Raw genomic sequence first — 15,938 nt, forward strand, 5'->3', positions numbered from 1 at the left:
AAATATAATTATCTTATCTTATCTTATCTTCCCATTTCCTTCTTTAAATTTCTTTTACATCCTTTATATAAAAACTAAATAAACCACAATAAGCTATCCAAGGGAATATTCTGCTTTCATATTAAAACATTCTATTCTATATTTTCTTTATTCTCTTTGGCATATTTTTCTCTAACTTTTTTTAGCCAAAAAGCTCATTTTATAGCCCACTATGATGTGTAAGGGTGTCCATCAGTAATTAGCGAAAATAAAATTTTAAAAAATCTTATATATATATATATATATATATACACACAAAACATTTAAAAATATTGGCTCATAAAAAAAATTGGGCTTGAAAAAATTAGATTCTTCTAGACTCACGTTAAATCTATATTTAAAATAGATCTATACTGATACATATATACACTAAAAGTATACTAATTATGTTTATGTCGTAAGGCATTCCATTTGAAATGAACTTGCCTCTCGGCTTAGTTGTCTTCACTATCCACCATTAGATCACATATTAGACGATTGAAGTGTTCCCTTCCATTGATCCCACCAAGTGAACAGATTTACTCTGTTCAATCCTTGATTTAGTCTCGTCAACCAACTTTCTCATTAATTTTTCAGTTGGACCGTTGCATCCTACCCGCTGAACTAACTATCTGTAGACTCTTGCTCGTTAATTTTTCAGTTGGACCGTTGCATCCCACCCGCTGAGCTAACTGTCTGCAGACTCCTTAAGTTTCCGATGAAATACACTGTAAGCCAACTCATTAGGTTTGCGCTTCTTTCCCTTGACTCTCAAGATCACAGAGAATCTAACCCCGAGGTGATTGTGGGAAATGCCCAGACTCATAGATTTGTGAAATATCTCATCATAAGGTCACATGATCGAGCCCTATGGCACATTACATAGATGAGTACACTGAGAATTGGTGGTGGAAGGAATGGAACTACGTCACAGGAGCTAGTGAATGGTTAGAATATGTCATTAATGACACCAGAAATACTTAGTTTGCAGGTCAGGACTGATGGCAACTTTATTTGCAACACCAAACTCTGAAGATTCCAACTTGCACATACATATTGTACAAAATAAGTTAGATTTGTTTAGTGATTTCGTCTGTGAAATTTTGTGGTTTAAATCTGAAGTCAAGACCTACACATGGCCTGCTCTTCATCCTGGAAACATCACTCCCAGTACCAGGGATGCTTTAAATTTCTATTATATTAGCATGGAATTTATGTAAATCGTGCTCTTGTTAGTTCATATTGGATGCATTAACTTCTGCATACTCTGAAGTCATGTCAAACTTATTTTTGGAAGCGTGGAATGCAACATTTCATTTGTCTATCATGCTCTCTTTGCATACTTTGATAGAGACAACATGGCTTTGTCAGGTTTTGCTAAGTGAGTACCCTCAGGTTTTCTTCATATATTGGTGTGTATATGTATATGTATGCTTGTTATACATCTATGTAGGAGGAAATAAGTAGCATATTTTCTCCAATCTGACAGATACTAAGGATGCCAGTGACGAAGAGCGGTATCATGCATAAAAGCTCATGAAATACCAGGTTCCTAAGACTTGAGAGTTTTAATTCAGTCTGTTGTTTCAAGCCTTAAACATTATTCATGTTGGTTATAACTATTATTTTAAACTCTACCATGTATTGGTCCTTTCTTTGAGAAGAACATCAGAGGTGGGAAAGCTAAACTACAGTCCATTTTATTATCTGTTGTCATGGAGTTTGACAACGCTGAGAAGGGTGATGCCCTTTATGGTGAGTCCAATCCACAGACTTGTATATTTTCGTGCATGCATCATGTCATTTTTTGATAGAATGTAGGCTGATGTTTTTTTGGGTTGGTTCTCAATATACCGGTTATAGCCATGGAGTTGGCTTTGTCTTTGGAGAAACTAACAAACAATTTTTTTTTGAACTTTCATGCTATAAATATCAACTGAATTCTTTACCGTTGATTCGATATATCATGTTACTTTTAAATATTTTTAATTATGTTGCATTAAGAAATAATTTTGAGAGGTCATGGATTTAATGGGAGCAGGTAGCCCAAGAGGCTAACAATGGTTAGATGACGGATTTCATCAAGGGCAATTTTCTCATCGAACAAATCACATGCTCTGCAATTCCTCCCTTTACAAGTAGGAGGGAAGTATAAACAATGATCTAATGTTATGTTTTCCTCTGCAATTTTGCAGGTTGAAGCTATCAAGAAGTATCATGATATGTGTCTTCAGTTGAGAAGGATAGGGAAAGGCCATGGTATGATGATGATATGTTAATTTTGATAATATTTGAGGAGAGACTTTTTTTTTCATATTGACAATGAAAGTGAAGAAATTGTATGTAGGATTAGTGATTTGATCATGCTTCATTACTAAAAGCAGGACTTGTAATTGATTTGATTCTGTCCTTTCTTTTTTGGCAGCTGTATGGCATTTTGATCAGATGGTCCTCAACGGAGATAATGTGGTTGACACAGGAGCTCTTGTTGTTGCCTGACCTGACTGAGAATTAGATTTTGAACCCTATCTTGATAACTGGAATAACCTCGAGTCTTTTGAGGTAAATTTTAGGTAGTACATGATCACAATATATAGATATATGTATATATATATCTTAATCTGAATTTAAATGTTATGATTTATATTTCTATCGCAATGCCAAAGGACACATCATCAAATTGTTTCTCAATTAACCCTTGCTGGAATCCTTGGGGATATAGTTGCATCCATTTGGGTTTTTCAATACACAAAGAATTTGGCTGATATGATTGATGTTGAGCTTTGTTTCTGATCTATATTATTAAGCATCCCTAAGATTCTTTGTTATGATTGATGTTGGTTGGCCCTAAGATTCTGTGTTATGATTGATGTTGATGTTCTGCTTCTTATCCCTAATATGAGGATGGTAATCTTAGAGAAGTTGCACCCATTTCAAGGTGAGTGCTCAGTTGGTTGGTTGGGCGCGATTGTTCTATCTCATTTCATGGTGTTAGCACTTAGCTCTCAACATTTTTAGGGAGTTTCCCCCTGTTTCAATTTCAAGGTGTTTGGGTTGGTTTTTTAGATACGATTGTTCTCTGTCATTTCATAGTGTAAGAACTCGGTTGCAAGTAGTTTTTGGGAGTTTCAATCTATTTCAATTTTAATGGTGTTTGACTTGGTTTGTTGGATGCAATTGCTTAATGTCATTCCACGGTGCCAGCACCTTCAAAATCCTATAATTGAAAACATAAATCGAAGTACAATAAGATTAGAATGCTTCTAAATGATGTGTATCAGGGTCATCTATTTCAAAATCGTTATTCTTGGGATATCATGTTAGTTGGATGCGTTGGGACTTTTAGGGAGCATCTTCATGTGGATTAGCCTATTTTTTTCATCATAAATTTTGTTTTTAAATATATTTTTGAAAGTGTAAATGGATTTCAGTCTGGAAATTTGCTTCTAAATGATGTGTATCAGGGTCATCTATTTCAAAATCTTTATTCTTGGGATATCTTGTTAGTTGAATGGGTTGGGACTTCTAGGAAGCATCTTCATGTGGATTATCCTTTTTTTTCATCATAAATTTTGTTTTTAAATATATTTTTGAAAGTGTAAATGGATTTTAGCGTGGGAAATTTCCCTCCTTATATTAAAAATCATAGTCCAAAATTGTTGATGTTATATTGATAACCACAACAAATCAAAATAATATCTAGGAGAAATGTTATCACAAAAAAAAAACAAAATCCAACTACGTACCGGCGTGGACACATTTAGAAATCTCCAAATTTAGTGAAGCTGCTAAACTACAAACTTTGTCAAATATTCAGTTAAAGATTATATGGTTGCATTGGAAGGCCACAGAGTGTTTCAATATCCCGCTAAGAATAGATATTTTCAGGTTCTAACGGTCTCGCCAAAAAACCATAGGTGGTTTCAAAGTCCATTTTTTATGCTTCCCATAGATTCCAAAAGTGATATTTTGAGTGAATATCCAATATCTTGGATATCCATCTCATCTCACTGAGATTCTCTGATCCCCTTTTCTCCCGGGATCATTTATAAAAACCAGTGGGTGAAAAATGTTAGGCTTCGTGTGTCCATATGATTGTGTTATTGATATATATAGTGCTGCATGTTTTGTTTATTTCATGGTTGCAGGAGAGTTGAAAAAAGAGGAGACAAGGTTGGGCTTAAGCCCTAAAAGTGAATTTTTCATATGATTGTGTTGTTGATATATATATAGTGCTGCATGTTTTGTTTATTTCATGGTTTCAGGAGAGTTGAAAAAAGAGGAGACAGGGTTGGGCTTAAGCCCTGAAAGTGAATTTGTACCCCAAGTTCAAATTATGTTTATGCTAACCAAATTCCTAAGCATGCAACCCAAGTTTCGTTTATTTCATGGCTGCAAGAGAGTTGAGAAAAGAGGAAACAGGGTTGGGCTTAAGCCCTGAAAGTGAATTTGTACCCCAGGTTCAAATTATGTTTTTGCTCACCAAATTCCTAAGCATGCAACCCAAGTTCTGCGTGTCAGTTCAACATTAAGAGCCTTTTTTCAGTTGGTCATCTAAACGGCCTTTTTTAATTTTTTAGCCCAAGAAAAGAGGAAACAGGGTTGGGCTTAAGCCCTGAATGTGAATTTGTACACCAAGCTCAAATTATGTTTCTATTGACCAAATTCCTAACCATGCAACCCAAGTTCTGCCTATCAGTTCGACATTAAGAGCCTTTTTTCAGATGGCCATCTCAATGACCTTTTTTAATTTTTTATCCTGCATGTTTCGTTTATTTCATGGTTGCGTGAGAGTTCAAAATTGCATGCCTTTTTCTTTTCCAGAGAATGTATCCAATAAATGGCACTGGTTGTGTTATAAAAGATATTTTTAGGAGCAAACTTTAACCTTTGGCAAGTTTTCATTAAACATTTCATAATAATGTAGTCAGTCTATCAGTTGGTCTTTGAAGCAACTAGAATGGAATGAGTAGTCTTGGAAACAACTAGAATGGAATGAGTAATATAAAACAATTCAAACTAGTTCCCTTTTCCTTGATGGTCTCATAGAACTACTAGTCAATGACCTTCATAGAATACTAACTATGCTTGAATGGAGAATTACTCACACTAATTCAATGGCTTAGATCAAACTATCCATAAGATAAACATTCTATCTCTCTACATTTTTTTTATAAATATTAATGATGATTTTATTATTAGTAATTGATTTAATACCTCATATTACCTATGTGTTTTGATGATTAATATATGTTTTCTAAAATAAACTAATTGTATTATAGAAAAAGAAATAAACCATTAAAAGTATTTATTTTACAACTACATGTATTTTCGATAAAATGTACAATTTTCTAGTTTAACTTTATTGATGAGTAGTGTGCATCACCTCTTCAAGTGGCATCTACATTTGAATTCGAAATTTTGACATTGTAATTGTTTCATTGGTTCTTAGTTTGATAAGCCAAAGATTTACTATGAAGAGTTCACCACTTTAATTTAAAGTTCCATGGAACAATTATTTGTGACATTGGTTAAATTTTAGTTTTTTTTTGGAGTTGAATGCATCAAATTTAAAAAATAAATCTACTCAGGAGTTTGGGACTCTTATTTATGGATTCATATGAGACATTGGTTAAATTTTAGTTTTTTTTTTTGGAGTTGAATGCATCAAATTTGGAAAATAAATCTACTCGGGAGTTTGGGACAAAGTTTGGGACTCTTATTTATGGATTCATGGCATTCCCTTTTGGGAAAGCCTTCCCTCCATTTATTTTCTCACTTATTTTTTTTTTTTTTACATTGTTGAGAATGGATTCATAGAATTCCCTTTCGAGAAAGCCTTCCCTCTATTTATTTTCTCACAGATTTATATATATTTTTTTTACATTGTTGAGAATCGTTATAGTTCAGGTGTGTAGTAATATTTCGCACATATAACTTCTCCACCTCATATATATCCCTTCGAACAATTTCTTCCTATCAAGTTATATGCCAATTTATCCCATACTTGAGAGTGAATAAATAATGAATGCCAAGATTTGTTATCTACTTCGTGTGAGAGATTGGATTGTAAGTCAATCTACTTAGAGTATTATTGAAAAATTATCTTCTTGAACTAAGTCTTATTACGGGATGCATAAGGATAAATTAGATGTGGACATATTAAGTCGTAATGAAAGGAACGATATAAAACATTAGGAGGTTAAGTAAATATTATCCATAAATAAGAAAGTCACCCCTATTTACATTCAGAAAGTAGCATGACTAAGTTTTAAACTAATAATTTTTTATATTGAATTTGAATTAAAAAAAAAAAATCGTGAATGGTTTTGACCCACAATGTGAATGAGAACATTTTTTAGAATAGGAATGAAAATAAAGAGAATACTTTGTTGATAATCAAAATGCCAATGATGTAAATAGTATTCTCCTTTTTGGTTCTTTTATTCTCTCATTTTTTTAATTTTTTAATTTTATTTTTTATGGATATGTGTTCCTTGAAAATTGTATTTTTATAAATTGTATTTATTTGTACGAGAGAGCTGATTGTTTGAACTATGGCTAAATTTATGTGTGATAGACTATTAGCAATTCTTTATATCTATGTGTAAGAAAGACTAAGAAAAATGATTTTGATTCAAAATTTATTAGAGGTAGGAACGGCCTTAGGCCTAGAGCATAGTCTTAAATTAATATGCATAACTTTTAATTAAAAAATTAAAAATTATTTAACGTGAATATACTAAATTAGCTTATAAACATGTTACTTCAAAATCCCAAGAGTTTCCAATGACTTTAAACTTTTTTATATAATGTCAAAACAATAATCATCATTAATTAATTAAATAATTAAAGACTTAATGCTCAATAATAAGTTCAAGGATTTAATAACACGAAGCAGCAACTTAGAGGCTTGAATGACAAAAACTTCAGGTTACTGAGGCTATGAATGGTGAACTAAAACAAGCTCAAGCTAACACACAAAGCCTGATGTCAATAATTCTACCTTGTTAACTTTTTTCCAAGCATTTATGATTTCCTTTTAGCTGTTTATAAAAGGTTTCAAGGAATTTTCTTGCACTGGTTTGTTCCCTCATAGATTTTCATGAATAAGATTGCATAAAAATTCTACCTTGTTAACTTTTTCCAAGCCATTTATGATTTCTCTTTAGTTGTTTATAAAAGGCTTCAAAGAATTTTCTTGCACTGCTTTGTTCCCTGATAGATTTTCATGAAGAAGATTGCATAACAATTGTTACTCACCACTGTCTTCCAAGGACTCTCTCCCTATGATTGCGTTGTTGATATATATGTAGTGCTGGATGTTTTGGTTTTTGTGATTATCTTGCATATGTGTTTTTCTCTTTTTCATTATAGTATCTAACGTTTCTTCTATGAATGCCTCTTCATTCGGTTTCTTATTGTTTCATTTTCTTAGCCTTGGTTCTAAAGTTGTCAATTTTTAACCTAACAATTATAAGTTAAATTAATTAAATGGATATCTTGTTAGATCTAAAAAAGAGATTTATTTTATTGACTTGGTTTTATGCATTGTATAGTGAATAAAAAGTCAGGGAAATTCTGTTGAGACAGGGTTGGGTTAAGTCCTAAAAGTGAAATTTTACCCTAGGTTCAAATTATTTCTGCCTCTCAGTTCGACATTAAGAGCCTTTTTTTCAGTTGGCCATCTCAACGACCTTTTTTCATTTTTTAGCCTGCATGTTTCATTTATTTCATGGTTGTAGGAGAGTTGAAAATTGCATTCCTTTTTCTTTTCCAGAGAATGTATCCAATAAATGGAACTCGTAGTGTTATCAAAGATATTTTTAGGAGCAAACTTTAACCTTTTGGAAAGTTTTCATTAAACATTTTTATGTGTACCAATATTTTTCTATTCAGTTGGCAAGAGGGTGCTCTACTCCCTTGCTTCTGTGAAAAGTGATGCATCAATTTTCTTATAATGTTGTTTATGTAATTGAGGTAAAATTCTCATCAATTTTTCCCTTTCTACAATACTTTATCTATGTGCAAAGATAAACTTTTGAATTCTCTTTAAGCACTTTATTCTCGCATTCTTTACATCTAGCCTTTTTTTTTAATCCCGTGAGTCATGCTAGTAGCTAATGAATTGGATTCTCTTTAGGGGATTCAATCAGAGCAACCACCATTGAGCTCTCCAACATCTTGTAGGCCACCAAACCACTTGCATCATCCTGAATCTGGAACTTCAGAAGTTAATAATGAGAAAGAAAAATAACCTAGTCCAGTTTCAGTTCTTGACTCTCTTTTCCAAGAAGAAACACCCAACCCGAAAGGTTTCAAGGAAATTAGCTCAAATCTCCAAGGTAAATCTTTGAAGCACTAAAAGGTCACATAGTTTTACTCTCAAATTGATCTTCTACTTTGTTCAGTGAATATTTTTCAAAGCCTTATTTCTTCTTCTTATAACAAGTTAATTTACTAAGTAGAATTTGAGTGCTCTACTCCCTTGCTTCTGTGAAAAGTGATGCATCAATTTTCTTATAATGTTGTTTATGTAACTGAGGTAAAATTCTCATCAATTTTTCCCTTTCTACACTACTTTATGATCTGAATCTTGGGGGGAGGCCCCCAAGATCTAAAAAATTGAAATGGATCTTGGCGAGAGAGACCTCCAAGATTTGAAAACTTGAATTCCCAGAAGAAAAATAGGAGAATGCCCAATATACAAAACCACAAAGAATTTTTTTATTAAAACTGATAATAACTATAAAGGCTACATTGTGGCGGACCAACTGTCCTTTTACAAAATGCGACTTGTTACTTATAGTACTTTTCAGTTACAATACCACGGGTCAATTCCATGGGTGAATGTCACAATACCACGGGTCAATTCCATGGGTGAATGAATAACATGGGTCAATTCCATGGGTGGATGTCACTTACAATACCATGGGTGGATAAATACCATGAGTGGATGGCACTTACAATACCACGGGTAAATCCCATGGGTGGATGAATAACATGGGTGGATGAATACCATGGGTTGATGCCATTTTCCATTCGGATCATTCCTCCCTCCTTAAGAAGCAATGGTCCCTGTTGCGTGAATTTCCCTCCTACGAAGCCTTAGTTGAATATGAAGAGACACTGAAGAGAAGGGTTTTATGCGATTAACCCACAACCATGATGAATAAAGATCCGAGGATAGAGATACCCTATAATGCTTGTGACCAACTGTGATACTAACAGTGTGCGCCCTAGCAAATGGACTTCAATGAAGTATGGGTTTGTGGATGACCCATAACCATGATGAACGAAGATCCGAGGATAGAGATACCCTGTAATGCTTGTGACCAACTGTGATATTAACAGTGTGTGACCTAGCAAATGGACTTAGATGAAGTGTGGGTTTGTGGATGACCCATAACCATGACAAACGAAGATCCGAGGATAGAGATACCTTGTAATGCTTGTGACCAACTGTGATACTAATAGTGTGCAGCCTAGCAAATGGACTTCGATGACAAGGATTTTGTGCAGTTGACCCATAACCATGATGTTAGTTGTTGATGAAGTAGCAGGTGCCTACATAGCGTGGGGTGGGAGGGCACGTCTCCAAATAACCTAAGCTAAATGCTGCTATGTTGGAACTGATGAATGTGAAGCAAGTGCCTACTAAAGTGGGGTGGGAGGGCACATCTCCAACGGGAACCCGCTACAAATGTTGCTCCATAATTAAAATGAACATAACTCGGTCAATATAACTCAGAATATTTATTATAACCTGTTTTTGGAAGCAAAAGGACCATTTTGCATCTTTCCATGTGTTGGAAATCCTTATCTGGACACCCTAGAATCTCCGATTCGTGCTGCAAATTTTTCCGTCGTCACAAAATTTATGAAAAAAATAGTTGATTTTAAATGAGTGATATCTCCCACATCCGAACTCTGATTCGACCCATTTTTTTGAAATTGGGTGATTTTTCAAGAAGAGATCGGATCTATAATTTGTTTTATGAAATTATGTACAAAAAATTCAAAAAATGATAGGAGAGTCACCATCCACCAATTGTCGTAAAAAAAATAATTCTACAACATAGCTGATTTTAAATCAACGATATCTCCCTCATCTAGACCCTGATTTGGCCGTTTTTTTTTTGGTATTTTTTTGCAAGGAATCCAAATCTGTTATTTGTTTTTGTAAATATTGTACCATTTTTTCAGATCTTATCTGCAAACTCGCTGCCCAAAAAAAAATCCTGCAAAAAAAATGAAAAAATAAAATTCTTCCTGCTTGGCCCAAGAAAGTGCTCTGTGGAGGTCATTGCGTATGCCTGAAGTTTGTTGAATATTGTTGCAAAAATTTCAAACTGAAATATGCATGAAACCCTCATTCCCATGGAATCATAACCTGCTCCGATACCACTGATCCGGATCTTGGGGGGAGGCCCCCAAGATCTAAAAAATTGAAATGGATCTTAGGGGGAGAGACCCCCAAGATTTGAGAACTTGAATTGCCAGAAGTAAAAGAGGAGAATGTCCAATAAACAAAACCACAACGAAACTTTTTATTAAAATCGATAATAACTATAAAGGCCACATTGTGGCGGACCATCTGTCCTTTTACAAAATGCGACTTGTTACTTATAGTATTTTTCAGTTACAATACCACGGGTCAATTCCATGGGTGGATGTCACAATACCATGGGTCAATTCCATGGGTGAATGAATACCATGGGTGGATGTCACAATACCATGGGTCAATTCCATGGGTGAATGAATATCATGGGTGGATGTCACAATACCATGGGTGGATGAATACCATGGGTGGATGTCACTTACAATACCATGGGTGGATAAATACCATGAGTGGATGTCACTTACAATACCATGGGTAAATTCCATGGGTGTATGAATACCATGGGTTGATGCCATTTTCCATTCGGATCACTTTATCTATGTGGAAAGATAAACTTTTGAATTCTCTGCAAGCAATTTATTCTCGCATTGTTTACATCTAGGCTTTTTTTTTTATCCCATGAGTCATGCTAGTAGCTAATGAATTGGATTCTCTTTAGGGGATTCAATCAAAGCAACCACCACTGAACTCTCCAACATCTTGTAGGCCACAAAACCATTTGCATAGTCCTGAATCTGGAACTTCAGAAGTTAATAATGAGAAAGAAAAATAACCTAGTCCAGTTTAAGTTCTTGACTCTCTTTTCCAAGAAGAAACACCCAACCCAAAAGGTTTCAAGGAAATTAGCTCAAATCTCCAAGGTAAATCTTTGAAGCACTAAAAGGTCACACAATTTTACTCTCAAATCGCTCTTCTACTTTGATCAGTGAATATTTTTCAAAGCCTTATTGCTTCTTCTTATAACAAGTTAATTTGCTAAGTAGAATTTGGGTGCTCTACTCCCTTGCTTCTGTGAAAAGTGATGCATCAATTTTCTTATAATGTTGTTTATGTAATTGAGGTAAAATTATCATCAGTTTTTCCCTTTCTACAATACTTTATCTATGTGGAAAGATAAATTGTTTAATTCTCTGCAAGCACTTTATTCTCACATTCTTTACATGTAGCCCTTTTTTTTTTATCCCATGAGTCATGCTAGTAGCTAATGAATTGGATTCTCTTTAGGGGATTCAATCAAAGAAACCACCATTGAGCTCTCCAACATCTTGTAGGCCACCAAACCATTTGCATCATCATGAATCTGGAACTCCAGAAGTTAATAATGAGAAAGAAAAATAACCTAGTCCAGTTTCAGTTCTTGATTCGCTTTTCCAAGAAGAAACAACCAACCTGAAAGGTTTCAAGGAAATTAGCTCAAATCTCCAAGGTAAATCTTCAAAGAACTAAAAGGTCACACATTTTTACTCTGAAATCGATCTCCTACTTTGTTCAGTGAATATTTTTCAAAGCTTTATTGCTTCTTCTTATAACAAGTTAATTTACTAAGTAGAATTTGGGTACTCTACTCCCTTGCTTATGTGAAAAGCGATGCATCAATTTTCTTATAATGTTGTTTATGTAACTGAGGTAAAATTTTCATCAATTTTTCCCTTTCTACAACACTTTATCTATGTGGAAAGATAAACTTTTGAATTCTCTGCAAGCACTTTATTCTCGCATTCTTTACGTCTAGCCTTTTTTTTATCCCATGAGTCATGCTAGTAGCTAATGAATTGGATTCTTTTTAGGGGATTCAATTAGATCAACCACCACTAAGCTCTCTAACATCCTGTAGGCCACCAAACCATTTGCATTATCCTGAATCTGGAACTTCAGAAGTTAATAATGAGAAAGAAAAATAACCTAGTCCAGTTTCAGTTCTTGACTCTCTTTTCCAAGAAGAAACACCCAACCCAAAAGGTTTCAAGGAAATTAGCTCAAATCTCCAAGGTAAGTCTTCGAAGCACTAAAAGGTCACACAATTTTACTCTCAAATCGATCTTCTACTTTGTTTAGTGAATATTTTTGAAAGCCTTATTGCTTCTTCTTATAACAAGTTAATTTACTACGTAGAATTTGGGTGCTCTACTCCCTTGTTTATGTGAAAAGTGGTGCATCAATTTTCTTATAATGTTGTTTATGTAGCTGAGGTAAAATTCTCATTAGTTTTTCCCTTTCTACAATACTTTATCTATGTGGAAAGATAAACTTTTGAATTCTCTGCAAGCACTTTATTCTCGCATTCTTTACATCTAGCCTTTTTTTTATCCCATGAGTCATGTTAGTAGCTAATGAATTGGATTCTCTTTAGGGGATTCAATTAGAGCAACCACCACTGAGCTCTCCAACATCTTGTAGGCCACCAAACCATTTGCACCATCCTAAATCTGGAACTTCAGAAGTTAATAATGAGAAAGAAAAATAACTTAGTCCAGTTTCAGTTCTTGACTCTCTTTTCCAAGAAGAAACACCAAACCCGAAAGGTTTCAAGGAACTTAGCTCAAGTCTCCAAGGTAAATCTTCGATGCACTAAAAGGTCACACAATTTTACTCTCAAATCGATCTTCTACTTTGTTCAGTGAATATTTTTCAAAGCCTTATTGTTTCTTCTTATAACAAGTTAATTTGCTAATTAGAATTTGGTTTCCATGTTCATACTGCAGAATTGCACTTACGACTTCGGTTACTGATGTTTGATGGATATGAAAAAAAACCAAAGCATGAGGCTGAAAATGTTTTGCAAGTGAATGGGATGGATTTCGATGACCATTACAGTGGAGAAACTGAAATTTTTTAGTGAAAGAACTTGCAACGCTCCATCTTTTGAGGCTGTAATATCGCCTCCATCAAGATTGCAATTCTACTTTGAATGAGAATGTGGACTTTGAATTGTGAAAACGGATCCTTCATTATTTGAGAAGATTGAAAACTATTGTGGGTATGGTGGTGAACTGGGCCAATTAGAGGCAGGTGAAAATAAGTGGGAGCGACACCTTTTTTTTTACTACATAAATGAACTATTGTTGGAGATATTAGGGTCGTTTGTCAATCACCATCCTTGGGTAAGAAACACTAAGTTGAACATGTGGAAGATGCCTTCAGGGAAGCAACTTCTGATTTATGTTTGGCATCTATATCTTCTTTTTCCTTCAAACTCTAAACCTTCAGTGTTGATTGTTAATATATAGTGTTGGGGCATCTATCTTAGTTGAGACCATGTAAATAACATTTTTTGAAATGTACTTAAGTGAATATGGATCATAGTTTTTGCAATGTCAGTGAACTCTTTGTACTACATCTTTATCCCCTTGTGCATTAGTAGTTTTTGATATGGATGTAATCATGTTCACATGATTGATAATTTTGCAATACTGATGCATAAACCTTTGCAACACTGGGCTTCATTGAATTATTAAGATGACTGCGAACTTTTTCGGAGAAAGCTGCAAGAAATGTAACGAGCGCAACAACCTATTGAGTCATTCTTCGACCTATAGTGTTAATGCCAATTTCATTTTAAGGTACTTAAGATGGTTTAGGTATCTACTCAAGTTTTAGATTAGACTTTCATAAGTAGTTTACATAATTTACACCTCAAATGAAATACCGTGTTCTTTTCTTTTGATAGATATTTTTTAAGAAATTCTATTTTAAAACCTTATGGAGATCATTTCATTTAGTAAATTATCAACTATGTTGACAAAATGTAATTTATTTATTTATTATTATCTTTTTTAATTTTTTTTATATAGTTTATAATTTAGTAAATTAATAATTATACTGACAAAATGTATATTTCTTGATAGCTTCACTGCAGTTTGTTTTTTATATCCACATAAATATGGAGATCCCTAAGAAACAGTAAGTTGAACCTGCAGAAGATGCCTTCAGGGAAACAACTTTTGAGAAAAACATGAGTAACAATCAACCATTATCCTTAAACAACCAAAAAATTGCAATACTTTAGAAAATATTGTAGCAAAGGACTTGGCTAAAGAAGGTCTGGCAATGGAGCTGCAAAATAATGTTGAAATTGTAGCGTGTGAATTAGAAAGAGCCATCCACAGTAATTTGATTGAAGAGACTATCTTTGATCTTGTCTCATAGGGATTTGTGTTTACTTATGACTTTTGATTTTTGTATTTCTTTGGGTATTACGGTGTGAAAAGTCTACTTGTTGAGGACACTTTGATGCCATTTCCCAAGTAGGTACATAGATACGTTTGTGCAAGACATCAAATGAATTCCGCGTTAGACTTTGTGCCTAATCTCTCAGATGACAAGTCACAATTCCAGTTCAGTTTTCAAGAGACGCCCTTATAGAGCATTTGAGTTGTTCATGGTTACTAGCTTGCAACTCTTCTCCATTCTACAACTCTTGACAAATATAAAAGTATTTTCCTAGTCTTTATTTGTCCTCAAAACCCACAGAGTTACTCTTACTCTTTCTCACTAATTTGCCATCGCAAGTCTGGAAGCATTCCCTAGTCTTTCTTTGTCCTCGAAACTCACAGAGTTACTCTTACTCTATCTCACTAATTTGCCCTGTTTTTTGTTTACTATCTTTTATATTCAATGATCTTCTATATTTCACTATTCTTCTCAAATTTATGCCTTACGACATTTCCTTTGCAACATCTGGTACAAATACTAATTTATATATATTCAAAGTTCAGCCTGATTTTATGAAGTGGCATAGATATCGTCATTTTCACGACCAGAATATCCTCTCTCTCTAAGTATTATAATTAAAAATTATGTACATTTAGCGATTAATATCACTAAATAAGGCAAAACATTCTCAGTGTTATAATTACGCCGTAAGGCGTTCCCTCTGAAACAAACTCCCCTCCCATGCCAGCTGTAACTTTGTCAGCCTTCGATTCCGATGTTAGACGATGGAAAGAGTGACAGCCATTGGATTGGAAAAAACCGGTATGAATCCGTTGAATCGTTGAATCGGTTACAATCCGTTAATTGTCTGTTGTACACACTATTTCTCGCAGGAATATCCCCTTTTCTGCAAACGTTTCTTCCTCAAATACTTGTCGATGCCATGGGCTCTCCATGGAACACTGAAAAACCAGGGATTCAAAGGCCTTCCCCACGCTTTATGATCGGCAATCTATTGGATATTGCGAGGGCTCTCCATGGAGCGCTGAAAACCAGGTATTCAAAGGCCCTGCCCCACCCTTTATGATGATCTCACAGGGATTCTTGCGGTTTCATTTGACATATCCCTTATAAGGCGTGAAGATTGTGGCCGATGATACGAACACTGAAATGTGGATCTCACAGGGATTTTTGAGGTGTCATTTGACATATCCCTTATAAGCTGTGAAGATTGTGTTGTGGTTTTATTGATCGAGATTAAATGCTACTTTCTGGTCTTTGTGTAATGTATACGGTTCGGTAATGTAATAGAATGTAGACAGAATCTGGTTCAAAAATTTAATAGGTTACTGTTTTAAATTTTCAA

The 15,938-nt window shown here is 34.4% G+C and overlaps 1 pseudogene; it reads left to right on the forward strand.

Moving 5' to 3' along the window:
• The first annotated feature begins 1,376 nt into the window (after nt 1-1,376).
• Nucleotides 1,377-2,517, forward strand: LOC149138636 (ferritin-3, chloroplastic-like; annotated as a pseudogene).
• The last annotated feature ends 13,421 nt before the right edge of the window (nt 2,518-15,938 follow it).

The sequence above is a fragment of the Pinus tabuliformis genome, chromosome X, assembly GCF_031772625.1.
Source record: "Pinus tabuliformis cultivar Carrire ecotype Pingquan chromosome X, CPIR1, whole genome shotgun sequence".
NCBI lineage: Eukaryota > Viridiplantae > Streptophyta > Pinopsida > Pinales > Pinaceae > Pinus > Pinus tabuliformis.